The following is a 12,539-nucleotide window of genomic DNA, read 5'->3' on the forward strand; positions in this document are numbered from 1 at the left end:
AAAGAAAGCAAGCAAAGCTTAGGGGATTTAGCGTGATTTCAAGTTATTCATAATTTGGAGGAAATCCTTGCATTACACCAGCCCATCCTGATTACAGAACTTTTTAACCTCAGTCCAAGATAAACATGTCTTCAACACCACATACACCTGAATTGCCCTTTTAAATACCCAAAACCTTGATCCATATTTAGGGCTTTTTTTCTTGAGTCTCTCTGCTGTGATGAAAGAGTCATCTCATCTAGTATTAATTTTGTCTCGGTACATGGAATATTATTACGCTATAGCTTTTGAGGCAGGTTTTCTCATCTATTTCTGAAAATTTAAAAAATGTTAAAGTAATAGCTAAAATTTCCACCTCACTTCCAAAAAAACATGTTTTGTTTGTAAGAGGAAGGTGGTGTTACGCAAACTTTGCCGTAGGCAATTGTCTTTAACAGCCATCGAAAGTCAAAGATAGAACCAAATTTCTAGCAGTTCCTTAAGAGGCGAACCTTGTCCCCACCCTCCGTGGGAAGGGAAGCAGGACCTGTGAAACCCCCGGGTGCTTGCTTCCCTCTGCATTATGGACCTCCAGCCGGCCGGTCACGTCTGCCACCCGCCGTGTGGGTAAGGAGCTAGGGTGAGTGCGGGGACAGGCAAGTACCTGCCTCCAGGCATCGTTCTGCTTCTCGGTGGCAGGGACAACCAGCTGGCAGGGTCCAGCCTGGCTTCAGAGACCACGGGAGTGGGTGCAGGGCCTGGCAGTGGTGGTGGCAGCCCTGGGGAGAGCCCGAGCGCCCACCCCAGCCTGGCAGGCAGCATCCCGCTTCCCGGCGGGGCTGTGCGAGAGCAGCGACTGCACAACAGGGCTTAATTGTGTCTTCATTAATAATCGATTTTAATGCTTGTATTTTAACTGCCATTGAACTTGCAGTGTATTTTTGTGGCAGGAACTGGTTGGTTAAAAAGATATTTTCAATGCCATCTGGATTTGGACTGCATTACAATTAAACTATTGTACTTCTATAGCCATAGCATTGCACCATAACTAACCGGGTTTAAGTTAGGCCAATTACTTAATAAACTGCTTTCTGAGGAGATGAGAAGATTTCATTTCCCTGTTGTATAAAATTAAATTTGTTGTACTATATAAAACAGTACATGCTCTTTACTGCTCATTTACACAAAGCTTCTGTTGAATTCAGTGGAAGTTTTGCTGACAAATTCAGAGAAAGACTGTATTCAAATATTATTTACATCACCCTGCACTTTTCCATGATGCAGTTTACCCCTTTCCCTCATCCTTTCTATATTTAATTATGAAATAATTTTTAGAACTATGGGGACTTTAACAATCATGTATATACAGATGTTAAGTCCATGTATATGGATGTATAGACAGCTATATTCATTCATAATTAAACTCTCCACCATAAAAACTTGATTCTAAATATAGACAATTTGTCCCTAAGGGAAAGGAAAATAAAAACCACTGATCTAAGGAAAAAAACCCAATAACTCCCCTCTGTCCCCCAAACCTATAATTACTATTTGGTATCTAAGGAATTTAATTATACTTGGTCTTTTTGCCTACACGGTCATGGACAAATCTCTCAAATTTGGATGTCCAAAATGTAGATGAATTTTCAAAGCCTGAAAGTGATTTAAGAGCATGGTCTACAATAAGATCAGTGGGGACTGGCATTCTTGAGTCACTTTTGTGGTTCTCACAAGAATATCCTGAATGTCTAATTTCACATCAAAGTCAATATGCTCCCTGCAGTGCCGAGGGGAGCAATTGACTTTTGGAGAGCTATACACAAAGGTATTCTGGTGCTACTGTGGCAACTGACAGGACCGAGTACTAATTTAGATGCCTAATTTTAAATCAAGGTAAATTAAAAAAATCCAGATTTATTTATCCCAAGTGACATTATAAAGCTGCTCCTAGTTAGCTCATCTTATCTGTGTCATTCTAAAAGTTTGACATCTGGGCTAAGCCAGTTGTCATTGTGGAGAAGCAACATGTTACACAGAGCAATCAACTCACCTGCTTTAGACATAATCAGGACACAACTCCCTAATTTAATCCAAAACTTGTATTATGGAACTGACATGCATTTGTATGGAAGAAACATAGCAAAAAAAAAAAAAAAAAAAGTAACAAGGTTAGATTTTAAGTCGTTCTTTTCTCTTCATATTGACCCGCTGCATGCTCCCCAGCCTCAAGAATTCCCAACACCTTTGCTGAGTGGGAGAAGACAAATGTGACCGAGAGTCTTGGGGAATAACACCTGCTTACTAGAAATGCACTTATGTACTCTGCTCCAGGTTGTGTTGGATGAATGCGGGTGTGAGGGTGTACACAACTGTAAATGTAAATGTATTTAAGAAAACGAAGGTGAAATTTAAACGTTTCTAAACCTGGTCGGTGAAAGACAAGGTTGCCCTTGAAGCTGTGCTTTGCCTTGGTGTGTTGTGTTTTAATCTCTCACTAAGTTGCTTCATCTTTATAGAGCTGTATTGCCAGTGCACAGGACTGTAAATTTTCCCTGGCAGTTGTTTTCCCTGCACCAAAAGAGAAAGGGACCACCTCTGTGAGGATCCTTTTGCACAAAGGCATAGGAGGGTTGTGTTACCAGCGTGCTGCAAAGCCACCGTGAAGCGGTTAACTGGTGAGCAAGTGAGCAGAGGCCCTCGATTTGTTTCATGGTCATTCTGTTACTTTTGGAGACTTCTTGGGACTGTACCAGTATGTTGCCCATCTCGATGACAGGTATCTGGGCTGGGCAATGTGGTGGTCACATCTGCCTGTAACTGGCCTTGTTCTAATGGGACAGATTCTGCTGAGTCGTGAAAGCAGGGGAAGTAGCACAGGGCTGCAGGCTGTTGTCAGCATAAAGCTGGGAACTGAACAAACTCTTTCCTGCAAGTGATAATTATACCACGGTTCAGTAACGGAGCACTTGCAAAACCAGGCACAGCCAAGCACAAAATAACCTTGCTGATCAAGCAGCCATACCCATTGGGATCTATTAACTTTTCATCTTGGCAGAGACTATGTAGGTGTGTTCAAAACCTGTTGGTTTGATGTTTCTTTCAGGAAAAAATGAAGTGTAGGCTTAAGGAGAAGCTGTTTCTCAAGTCTCAGGCTACACATGTAGGAAATACTTGTCATTTTCCTCAGTTTCGCATGATGTTTGAAAGCCTCCCTTCTTCAGAGGCTGTTCAATCCAGCTGCCCCCCCCCGCCTTTACATAAGTGGAATCCCCCTCTTTACCTCCCTGCATGGCTGGATGTGCTGCAAAGGCTTTAGGGGACGAAGTGAGATATTGCGGCACAAAATAATTTTCCCCTTTTTGGGTGTTTAATGACTTGGGACTTTGAAATGAAGAGCACATTTGCCCAACTAAAGCAAATCTGACCAAATTCAGATAAAACTTTACTTAGGGTTGTATTAAGTGTCTAAACGGCTGCACAGACTGTTTGGAGAGACTTCATCTGTTGGATGGCTTAGCCTAAGTTACTAATGCCAGGCTGCCTTCATAACAGACTAGAGGAGAGAACTCAGGAGACCTCTGTGCAGTCCTCTGTTAGCTGTCTATGGCCAATCAAATAAATTACCTCCTGGAGATGTCTCTCCAGTAAGAGGATCATCTCAGGTAGAGATGTCTTACTTTGAAGTGTCTAAACTTGGGCAAGATGAATCCTGTCAGGTTAAAATGCCTGACAAGAAATAGGTCTTGCCTTGAAGAATTTATCATTTATCTAGGGAAGGCAGGCAAAAGGGCACCAGGACAACATAGAGAGGTGGCAGGAATTGGCCAAAGTGACCCAAACCCTCAGTCATTGATGGGAATTCACCCTTGCTGTCCTGAGACAAAGTTCTTCACCAGATCTCTTGGATCTACTTTAATCTTTTGTATATTATTAATTTTGCCATGCTCTTCCAACTTCCTTGTTAAGCCAGAGTCTTAAGCAACAGCTGAAACCCTGAGGGTGGGGAAGGGGAGAAGGAAGGATGAGAGGAGACTTCTCACACTTCACAGCCTAATCTGAAAAAGGAAGTGCTGAAAGTTTTGCAAGATAATCAGACTCAAAAAAAAAAAAAAAAAAAAAAAAAATCAGCCTGTTTTGCAGCCAGTTTCAGAGGCAGTTTCATGGATGCAGTGAGCCAAACACAGTTCCACTGCAAACCAGTTCAGCAACAGACTTTATGGCAGCTGTTCTCACTTATACTGATTTGAAAATGGCCAAATAAACAAGGAAAACTTGATTTTTTCTGCTTATTATATAAACTGATGATGACAGTGCTGTAAGTGAAATTCACAATCTATAGCACATAAGTTATGGGTTGGAAATGTGGAAATACCTTTCAGATCACTTTGCACTTTTTCTCCTCTTAATTTCCATTGGCTAAATGTAATCAATATGCCTGATAAGCATGAAATATTATTTTAGTTTTGGTTGGGTTGGGTTTTTTTTGCAGAAATGCATTTGCTTTAAGCTGCATTATAGATGGTATGTTAATGTAAATACAAGGGGTCAGTGGACTATATTGACAGTATTTGACATTAGATGTGTTCCACACCGGGGAAAAAAGGATGGAAAGCAGAAACAAATTGAAAATAGTTTCAAAACCAGGCAATTCACCACCCAACAGAAACATGGATGAGATGGCAGACTCAAAAGATGAGAATTAGGAATGATTTGTAGAACAAAATAAAAAGAAAGATGTTGATAAAATTTAAAACCATCAGCATCCCAGATGTTTACTTAATAAAATTTAACCTGTGAATCAAGTAAATTTTGCCTTCCTGTTCTAAAATGAGTTTTCTAATGAAAAACTTCAATATTGTTTTTCATCTTAACTTTCCTCAATCTTCACTCTCTGTGCTTGACATCTATTTAAAAAAAAAAGTCTAAAAATAGGACAGTGAAATGTAATGACTTTGAGCAATAATGGGATGACTCAGACTACTTTTTCTTAGAGTCCACTGTCAACTCAAACTAAGGGTGGCCTCTGTTCAGTTTTAATTGCTAATGTTAGGCTATCTTTCTTGCAGAACTTTGGTAAAGACAGCTCAAATTTTTGTTCTATAAATTATGATGCCATATAAACTTTAATTAAAGCGATCCAGATACTCAGCTACTATATCTCAGGATTTAATGAAATGAGTTATAGCAAGTCATGATCTCAGCCAATGTGACCAGCATACAAAGATAAGGATGATCATTTACCTTACTTATGTGAGATAACTCCAAAACCATATAATTGACAGCATCTGTTGCTCATTGGCATTAATATATTTAATGATGATAAAACAAAGCCTTTCCCACTGCAGTATAAGAAATTTTCAAGTTCTGTTTCCATAAATGTTGCAGGACCTTTGGGGTAACATAATTCCTGCTGCTGGTATCTGGGTGCTTGAGACACCACTCAAGGAGGGTGTCTTGAGGTGGGTGGTGATCGGTGTGAGGCTGGTACCCCAGGAAGAGGAGCTGTTTCCCAGCCTATTTAGGGAACCACAGGTGACCAGGTTTGACTCTGTCACCTGTGCCAAATGCCTCTGGGGTGTTTTCCTCTCCCTCTCAGAGTGGATGATGTTGGGGTTGCTGCTCAGAGTAGCCATGAGCTCTTCAGTGTTCGGAAAGAAAGTTACTCTTTCTTAAAAGAATCTCTGAGAAAAGACAGAACCTAAATACTGGCTGTCTCCCCTGAGGAGTAAATCATTCTGGAAGATGACTCCCACACATAAAGGCAGTATTTGTGTTACCTTAGTGCCTGCAGACGTTTGATCAGGTCTGCAGCTTCTTGTGCTTCATAGTGAAGTCCTTGAAAAAAGATGTCTGACCAATTAGAAACAACAACCGGAATTTTAGTTTATCTCTATAGTTACTAACACAATAGCAAGTTGAAATATTCCTATTTTTAACTAAACTGACTTTATCAAATTTATCTTTTTCTTTTATGTAGATGACTTTTGTTCATTCTGCAAAATGCTCAAAGGGTTAAATTAAAGATGAAATAGAACACAGTAACATGCAGGAGAGCATCCTCCTCCTTCAAATCATATTTAAATGATAAAAAGCCTTTCTACAGGGTTAGATCCAAACTGTAGATTTCCTGTTACATTTAATAATATAACCTCATACATGATGATAAAACTTAATTCTTGTAAATTCAATTTTTGGAATTACCATAATTATGTCAGAAAATAATTGAAATAATTTATTTCACTGTTTGAGTGTTGTTTAAAGTTGACTATTTTTATGCACAAACATTTTTCTATAATTTTTTTCACAGTACTTTAATTTTAAAGATCTTCTTTCATGTTAATTCTATTGACTTCATAATTTTTCTCCACATTGCCATTTCTGAATTTATGCCATTGCAATTAGACTTTATTTTAAATTTTTGCTGAGGAGAAATGATGTTACATTTGTATGTTAGGGAGCTGTGCCAAGGGTGTGTGACAATGAGGATAATCATGATTTCATATTTGGAAAATGTCAACAACTTTATTAAATTTAATTAAATAAGATAGCTTCAAAGGCATACATATTCAGCAGCTATTGAAAGTCTGGGAGTACCATAGTTTTTTTGCTCCATTTCGTTAAACAGGTGCAAGGAAAACTGTCAAGGAAACTAAAAATATATAAACATTGTTGTTATTTAAGATTTTTGAACATAACTTTATATGCCTGTGGAATTCGTCGCTACAGGTGTGCAGACTTTGTGCAAATGAGGAATATTATTAACGGAATGTTGTGGAACATTAAAGTAAAACATCTTCAGCGAGCTCTTGTTCAGAACTTCCTATTTCACCATCGCTAACTTTCAGCTCAGTGAATCCCGTCGTTATTTGGATTGTCTCTATGGCTGTTCTCATGATCATATATTTTCCTTTCCTTTTCCCGAATACCTGCAAATGGACACCATTTGAGACAAGTAGATAAGTTGGACTACTTTTTCTCATTGTTATGTTAGCTTAAGCTGCCTAAACCAAGCCTGATTTGTCCAAAAACTGTAGGAACTCAAGGTTAAGTAACCAAACCAAATTCTGACTGGAGATGCATATATGTATTTAATTCATGAGACAGGATTAAAATACAGATCCACAACAGTGCTTAGGGTATATTTAGGAATTGTTTTTTACCGGCTTCCACAAAAATTAATCATTTAAAAAGTAGTGATCCATCTGGGGCATGGAATAGAGTTCTCTCATTCTGGTGATAGAACATGACAAACACACTGCTCTTCAAATTACACTAATGCCTCTGGAAAATATAATTACAATTGGTGGAAGTGATATTTCAACTACTCCTACAAAGACCAGGATAATATAATGTGATAAGAACTAATAAATTGCCGAACTATTGCAGTCCTCATAAAAACTAACAGTGGGATTGAGAGCATGCACAAGAGCTCAACGAAGCTGGTTAGTCACTGTATGTGGTGTCCAAAGGAATTTTCACCAGTCTGCTTTGGTCTTCTCCTTGTGTGGTAAAAATCAACACCTGACTTTTCTTTCTCCTTTTTCACCTGATTCTCATTTCCTTAACATACTTGTATCTGCACAGAACATGAAGCTGCTACCTGCATCCAGGACAAAAGAGATTCAGAGACTGATCCTAACTTTGTTCTCCTATAATGGCCTTTGTTCTGACTTAAATGTCAATGTTATGTTTTGTTGTTTTTTTTTTTAAAGGTATGCATATTTTCAGGTTTAGCAGGATTAAACCAAAACAAAATTTAATGAATACTATTATGCAATTCATGTTATAGGTCACTTGAATCTGTGAGAGTTAGCATGCTAATTAATTTAATTTTGACTAAGAAATTCAAAGCACACTTACTCCCCAGGTGCATGAACAGATGTCTAGGATTGCAGAAGCATGTATTTAACGCCAACTTTGTGTGCCGTGTCTGCACATGGTCTTTAATGCCTGAGCTAAGATTGTCTTATGTCCAGACCTCCTCCTCTTGAGTTCGCATTTAGAAACCTAGATAGAAGTGTTCCTAAGAGTGGTCACTGTCTATGGTATTTGGTAGCCCATATAGTTTTCCATGGTGGTGATTTTCTCTACTTGTAAGAAGCACTTCATTTGCACTGAATGTCCTAAAGAAAAAGTGAAACCTAACTCTCAAAGGACATGACTTTGAATATTTTACTCCATCACCTGTGTGAAGTGCATTGATCTGCAACTTCAGAAGTGGATGAAAAGCTGGACATTACCCGGCAATATGTGCTTACAGCCCAGAAAGCCAATCGTATCCTGGGCTGTATCAAAAGAAGTGCGGCCAGCAGGTTGAGGGATGTGATTCTGCTCTGATCTGGTGAGACCCCACCTGGAGTCCTCAATACAGGAAAGACATGGACCTGTTGGAGTGGGTCCAGAGGAGGGCCACAAAAAGAATCAGAGGGATGGAACACCTCTCCTATGAAGACAGGCTGAGAGAGTTGAGGTTGTTCATCCTGGAGAAGAGAAGGCTCTGGGGACACCTTACTGTAGCCTTTAAATACCTTAAGGGGGCTTATAAGAAAGATGGCAACAGACTTTTTAGTAGAGCCTGTTGTGATAGGACAAGGGGTAATGGTTTTAAACTAAAAGAGGGTAGATTCAGATTAGATATAAGGAAGAAATTTTTTATGATGAGGGTGGTGAAACACTGGTACAGGTTGCCCAGAGAGGTGGTAGATGCCCCATCCCTGGAAACATTCAAAGTCAGGTTGGACAGGGCTCTGAGCAGCCTGATCTAGTTGAAGATGTCCCTGCTCATTGCAGGGTGGTTGGACTAGATGACCTTCAAGGGTCCTTTCCAACCCGAACCATTCTATGATTCTATGATTCTATGAAGTGATGTCAGGATTGTTATTTCCATGTGTCAGCCAGTGTTCTGCCCCACATATAACACATACTGAAGGCTAACAGTGTGTTTGCATCCTGTGAAACTCCACAATGGAGAAGAAAATCTCATTGTGGTCTGTTCAATTTGTTCATTAGGGTTGTTGAAGTATCCCTTGAAGTTTTTGTGTCTTCTTTTCACTGGGGAAGTGCTTGACCCACCTCAAAGTTTCAACTGCATGAGGAGTTAGTGGCTATTTGGATGCGGTCTATTTAAATATGCCTTATGCTCATTAAAGCTGTGTTTTGCAGTTTTCTTAGTTGTGGTGATAGACTGATTAGCAGGGCTGACTTCTGCTCTGAGAGACTTTTTGTTGTCTACAGAGTCCTTCTGATGGAAAAGTGGCGAGAGTGACCAGGGAACCAAGCTCATGACTTGAAGCACACAAAAAAGGCAGACTTTTGTCTCAATTTAAGGGAAAACTAATTTAGAAATATCAGTAATCATAATAGACCTCATTTTTTCATTTCAGGAGATAAAAAATACATCTTGAATGTAACAAAAAACTCAAGAGCATGGAGTTTTGACATAAACTGCAAGTCTTTTTTCTGCCTTAAAAGTCCTCTGTATGTTTGTTCAGCAATAGGAAGGCATATATGAGAAACAGAAATACATACATATGTATTTGAATATCATATATCATATATCATATATATACTGTCTGTAAGTTACCATTTAGGGCTATCATTTCAGTTACTCATTCTTTACTGAACAGAAAGATGGGAAGGAGATTTTCTCTTTTACGGTTGAGTAAAGGTCAACTGTATATTTCTGGTAAGTGTGTAAGATCCAACTAGAAAAGAAAAATTAAATTCATCTTCCAAATGCTCTAAATGTCTGTCTGTCTGCCTTTGCTCTGTGCTCAGGGACAGAGCTCTCATTCGAAAGGGAGGGTGGAGGGGGAAAGGAGTAGCAGATGTCTTCAAGTTAGGCACTTCCTGCTCAGCTGTATGATATCTATACCTCTTTATGTACCTGAATTCAGAATTCCCTCATCTAAAAATGAAAACCACCCTTTGCAGGGCCAGTGAGACTGCCAGGGACAGCCTTTTTCATAAGCAGCAGCTTATCTGCTCTGCTTTCTCTAGAAGAATAGGAGTCACAATTAAGTAGGAGTCACTGTCCCTTTGTATGTTTACCATAGCTCTTAGATGCATTTAGAAACCATATCCTTGTTGATATACTTGTTCATAGAACCATAGAATAGTTTAGGATGGAAAGGACTTTAAAGATCGTCTAGTTCCAACCCTCCTGCCATGGGCAGGGACAGCCTCCACTCAACCAGGTTGCCCAAAGCCCCATCCAACCTGGCCTTGAACACTTCCAGGGATGGGGCATTCACAACCTCTCTGGACAACCTGTTCCAGTGCCTCACAGTAAAGAATTTCTTCCTAATATCTAATCTATATCTACCCTCCTTTTGTTTAAGGCCATTACCCCTTGTCCTGTCATTACATGCCCTTGTAAACACTCCCTCTCCAGTTTTCTTGTAGGCCCCTTCAGGTACTGGAAGGCTGCTATAAGTTCTCCCTGCAGCCTTCTCTTCTCCAGGCTGAACAATCCATATTCTTTCAGCCTGTCTTCACAGGAGAGGTGCTCTAGCCCTCTGATCAACTTCATGGCCCTCCTCTGGACTTGCTCCAACACATCCATGTTCTTCTTATGTTAGGGACCCCAGAGCTGGATGCAGTACTCCAGGTGGGGTCTCATGAGAGCAGAGTAGAGGGGCAGGATCCCCTCCCTCGACCTGCTGGTCACGCTTCTTTTGATGCAGCCCAGAACACAGTTGACTTTCTGGGCTGCAAGTGCACATTGCTGGGTCATGTTGAGCTTTTCATCAATCAACACTCCCAAGTCCTTCTCCTCAGGGCTGCTCTCAATCCATTCTCCGCCCAGCCTATAGTTGTGCTTGGGATTGCCCTGACCCATGTGCAGGACCTTGCACTTGGCCTTGTTGAACTTCATGTGGTTTGCATGGGCCCACCTCTCCAGCCCATCAAGGTCCCTCTGGATGGCATCCCTTCCCTCCAGCATGTCAACTGCACCACACAGCTTGGTGTCATCAGCAACCTTGCTGATGGTGCATGCGGTCTTGTTTTCCATGTCACCAACAAAGATGTTGAACAATACCAGTCCCAATATTGACCCCTGAGGAACGTCACTCATCACTGGCCTCTTGGCCATCAAGCGGTTGACCACATCTCTTTGAGTGCAACCATCCAGCCAATTCCTTATCCACCGAGTGGTCCATCCATCAAATCCATGTCCCTCCAATTTAGAGACAAGGATGTCGTGCGGGACAGTGTCAAATGCTCTGCACAAGTCGAGGTAGAATGTTGCAAGAATGTAAAAGTCTGCACAACATTTTGGATCTAAACTAGCCCATACATGGACATTTTTTATTTTTTTTGGTCTTGATCTTATTAAGTTCTATTGTTTCAGAATTCCTAAATTGAAAGATGCAGGTCTACAAATGTTCTGTAGTTCTGAAAAATTGTCTGCAATAGTCCTATTGTGCAAATGCTGCATAAGGTTTCGTGGATTGTAGAGGTAAGCCTTGGTAATTGAATAAGTGGTGTTCCAGGTGGAGCCTGAGGTGGGATGCAAGTGTTTGCGGTGTCTGCCTGCCTTCTTCCTACCTCTGTCTCACTTTCATGAGCAATACAATTCACACACAATTATTTTTTTCTGTTAGAAAGGTTGAACAGTTGGTGCCAGCCTACATAATGGCTGGCTATTATAATGTCTTCTTTTTTATTAACAAAAGCACTCTGAATATTCATAAAAAGTTGACATTATTTCATTAGCTGTTGCAGATGTATGGGTAAGCCTACTGAAAAGGGTATCATGCTCTCTGCTGGGTATCTGCATGAATGTTTCTAAAACATGACTTCCCACAAGCACAGAGGACCATATACCAAGGCAATTAATAGGCACTGAATGTGTATTCCCAGTCTCTCGGTCCTGCTCTCTTTTTTGTTAGTTCAGAACTGTATTTATTATTACTTCTTTCATAAATCTGTGAGATCCTAATCAAGCTCTCCAATAGACAGAAATGTGTGTTTGTCAAATTTCTCAGCCCTTTTGACTTCCTCAGTTTTAACAAAGAGGCTTTTATATGTTGGATTTTTACCAGTATTACAGAAACTAGACCTTCAGAGTTTATTTCAAAATCAGAGTTACACTCCAGGAGCTCGAAAATTTCCAGACATGTTCAAAAAGCAGGAAATCTGCCACATTGTCAGGCTGGTGGTTATAACTATTAGATGACTGTGCCTCCTGAGCAACCTGTAACGTGGGGCAGAGCCTGAAAGTTTGTTCTGAGTTTGTGAAATGTATAGCATGAGGGGTTTCCGGTATATCACTGGCTCTTAGGAGCAACACGGCTATTCAGTCCGCGTGCAGTGCAGCTGCATGGATCCAGTGGGTTGCAGGTGCTGGGCTGCCAAGCTGGCAAGAGGTAGATATAGGTGGTGACAATGGACTGGAACCCCATTTCATTCCTTGCTCATGCTTTACCATTGCTTCTCTGTGCTGCTATAATGAAATTAATAAATAATAATAAGGTTTAATGGAAAGCTTTGGCGTGATAACATTTTGAAATTATATAAATGGGTGGAGAGCTTGGATAGCTTGTGATGAGAGAGTT

At 40.3% G+C, this 12,539-nt stretch overlaps 1 protein-coding gene across 2 annotated transcripts in view; it reads left to right on the forward strand.

The window, feature by feature from the left end:
- The first annotated feature begins 548 nt into the window (after positions 1-548).
- Positions 549-12,539, forward strand: part of TFEC (transcription factor EC) — a 71,374-nt gene continuing 59,383 nt past the window's right edge. For both annotated transcript variants that reach the window (XM_075743896.1, XM_075743906.1), the window contains exon 1: positions 549-619. The gene's annotated coding sequence lies outside the window, so the exon portion shown is untranslated. The remainder of the gene's footprint in view (positions 620-12,539) is intronic.

Source organism: Balearica regulorum, chromosome 1, assembly GCF_011004875.1.
Source record: "Balearica regulorum gibbericeps isolate bBalReg1 chromosome 1, bBalReg1.pri, whole genome shotgun sequence".
Classification (NCBI taxonomy): Eukaryota; Metazoa; Chordata; class Aves; order Gruiformes; family Gruidae; genus Balearica; species Balearica regulorum.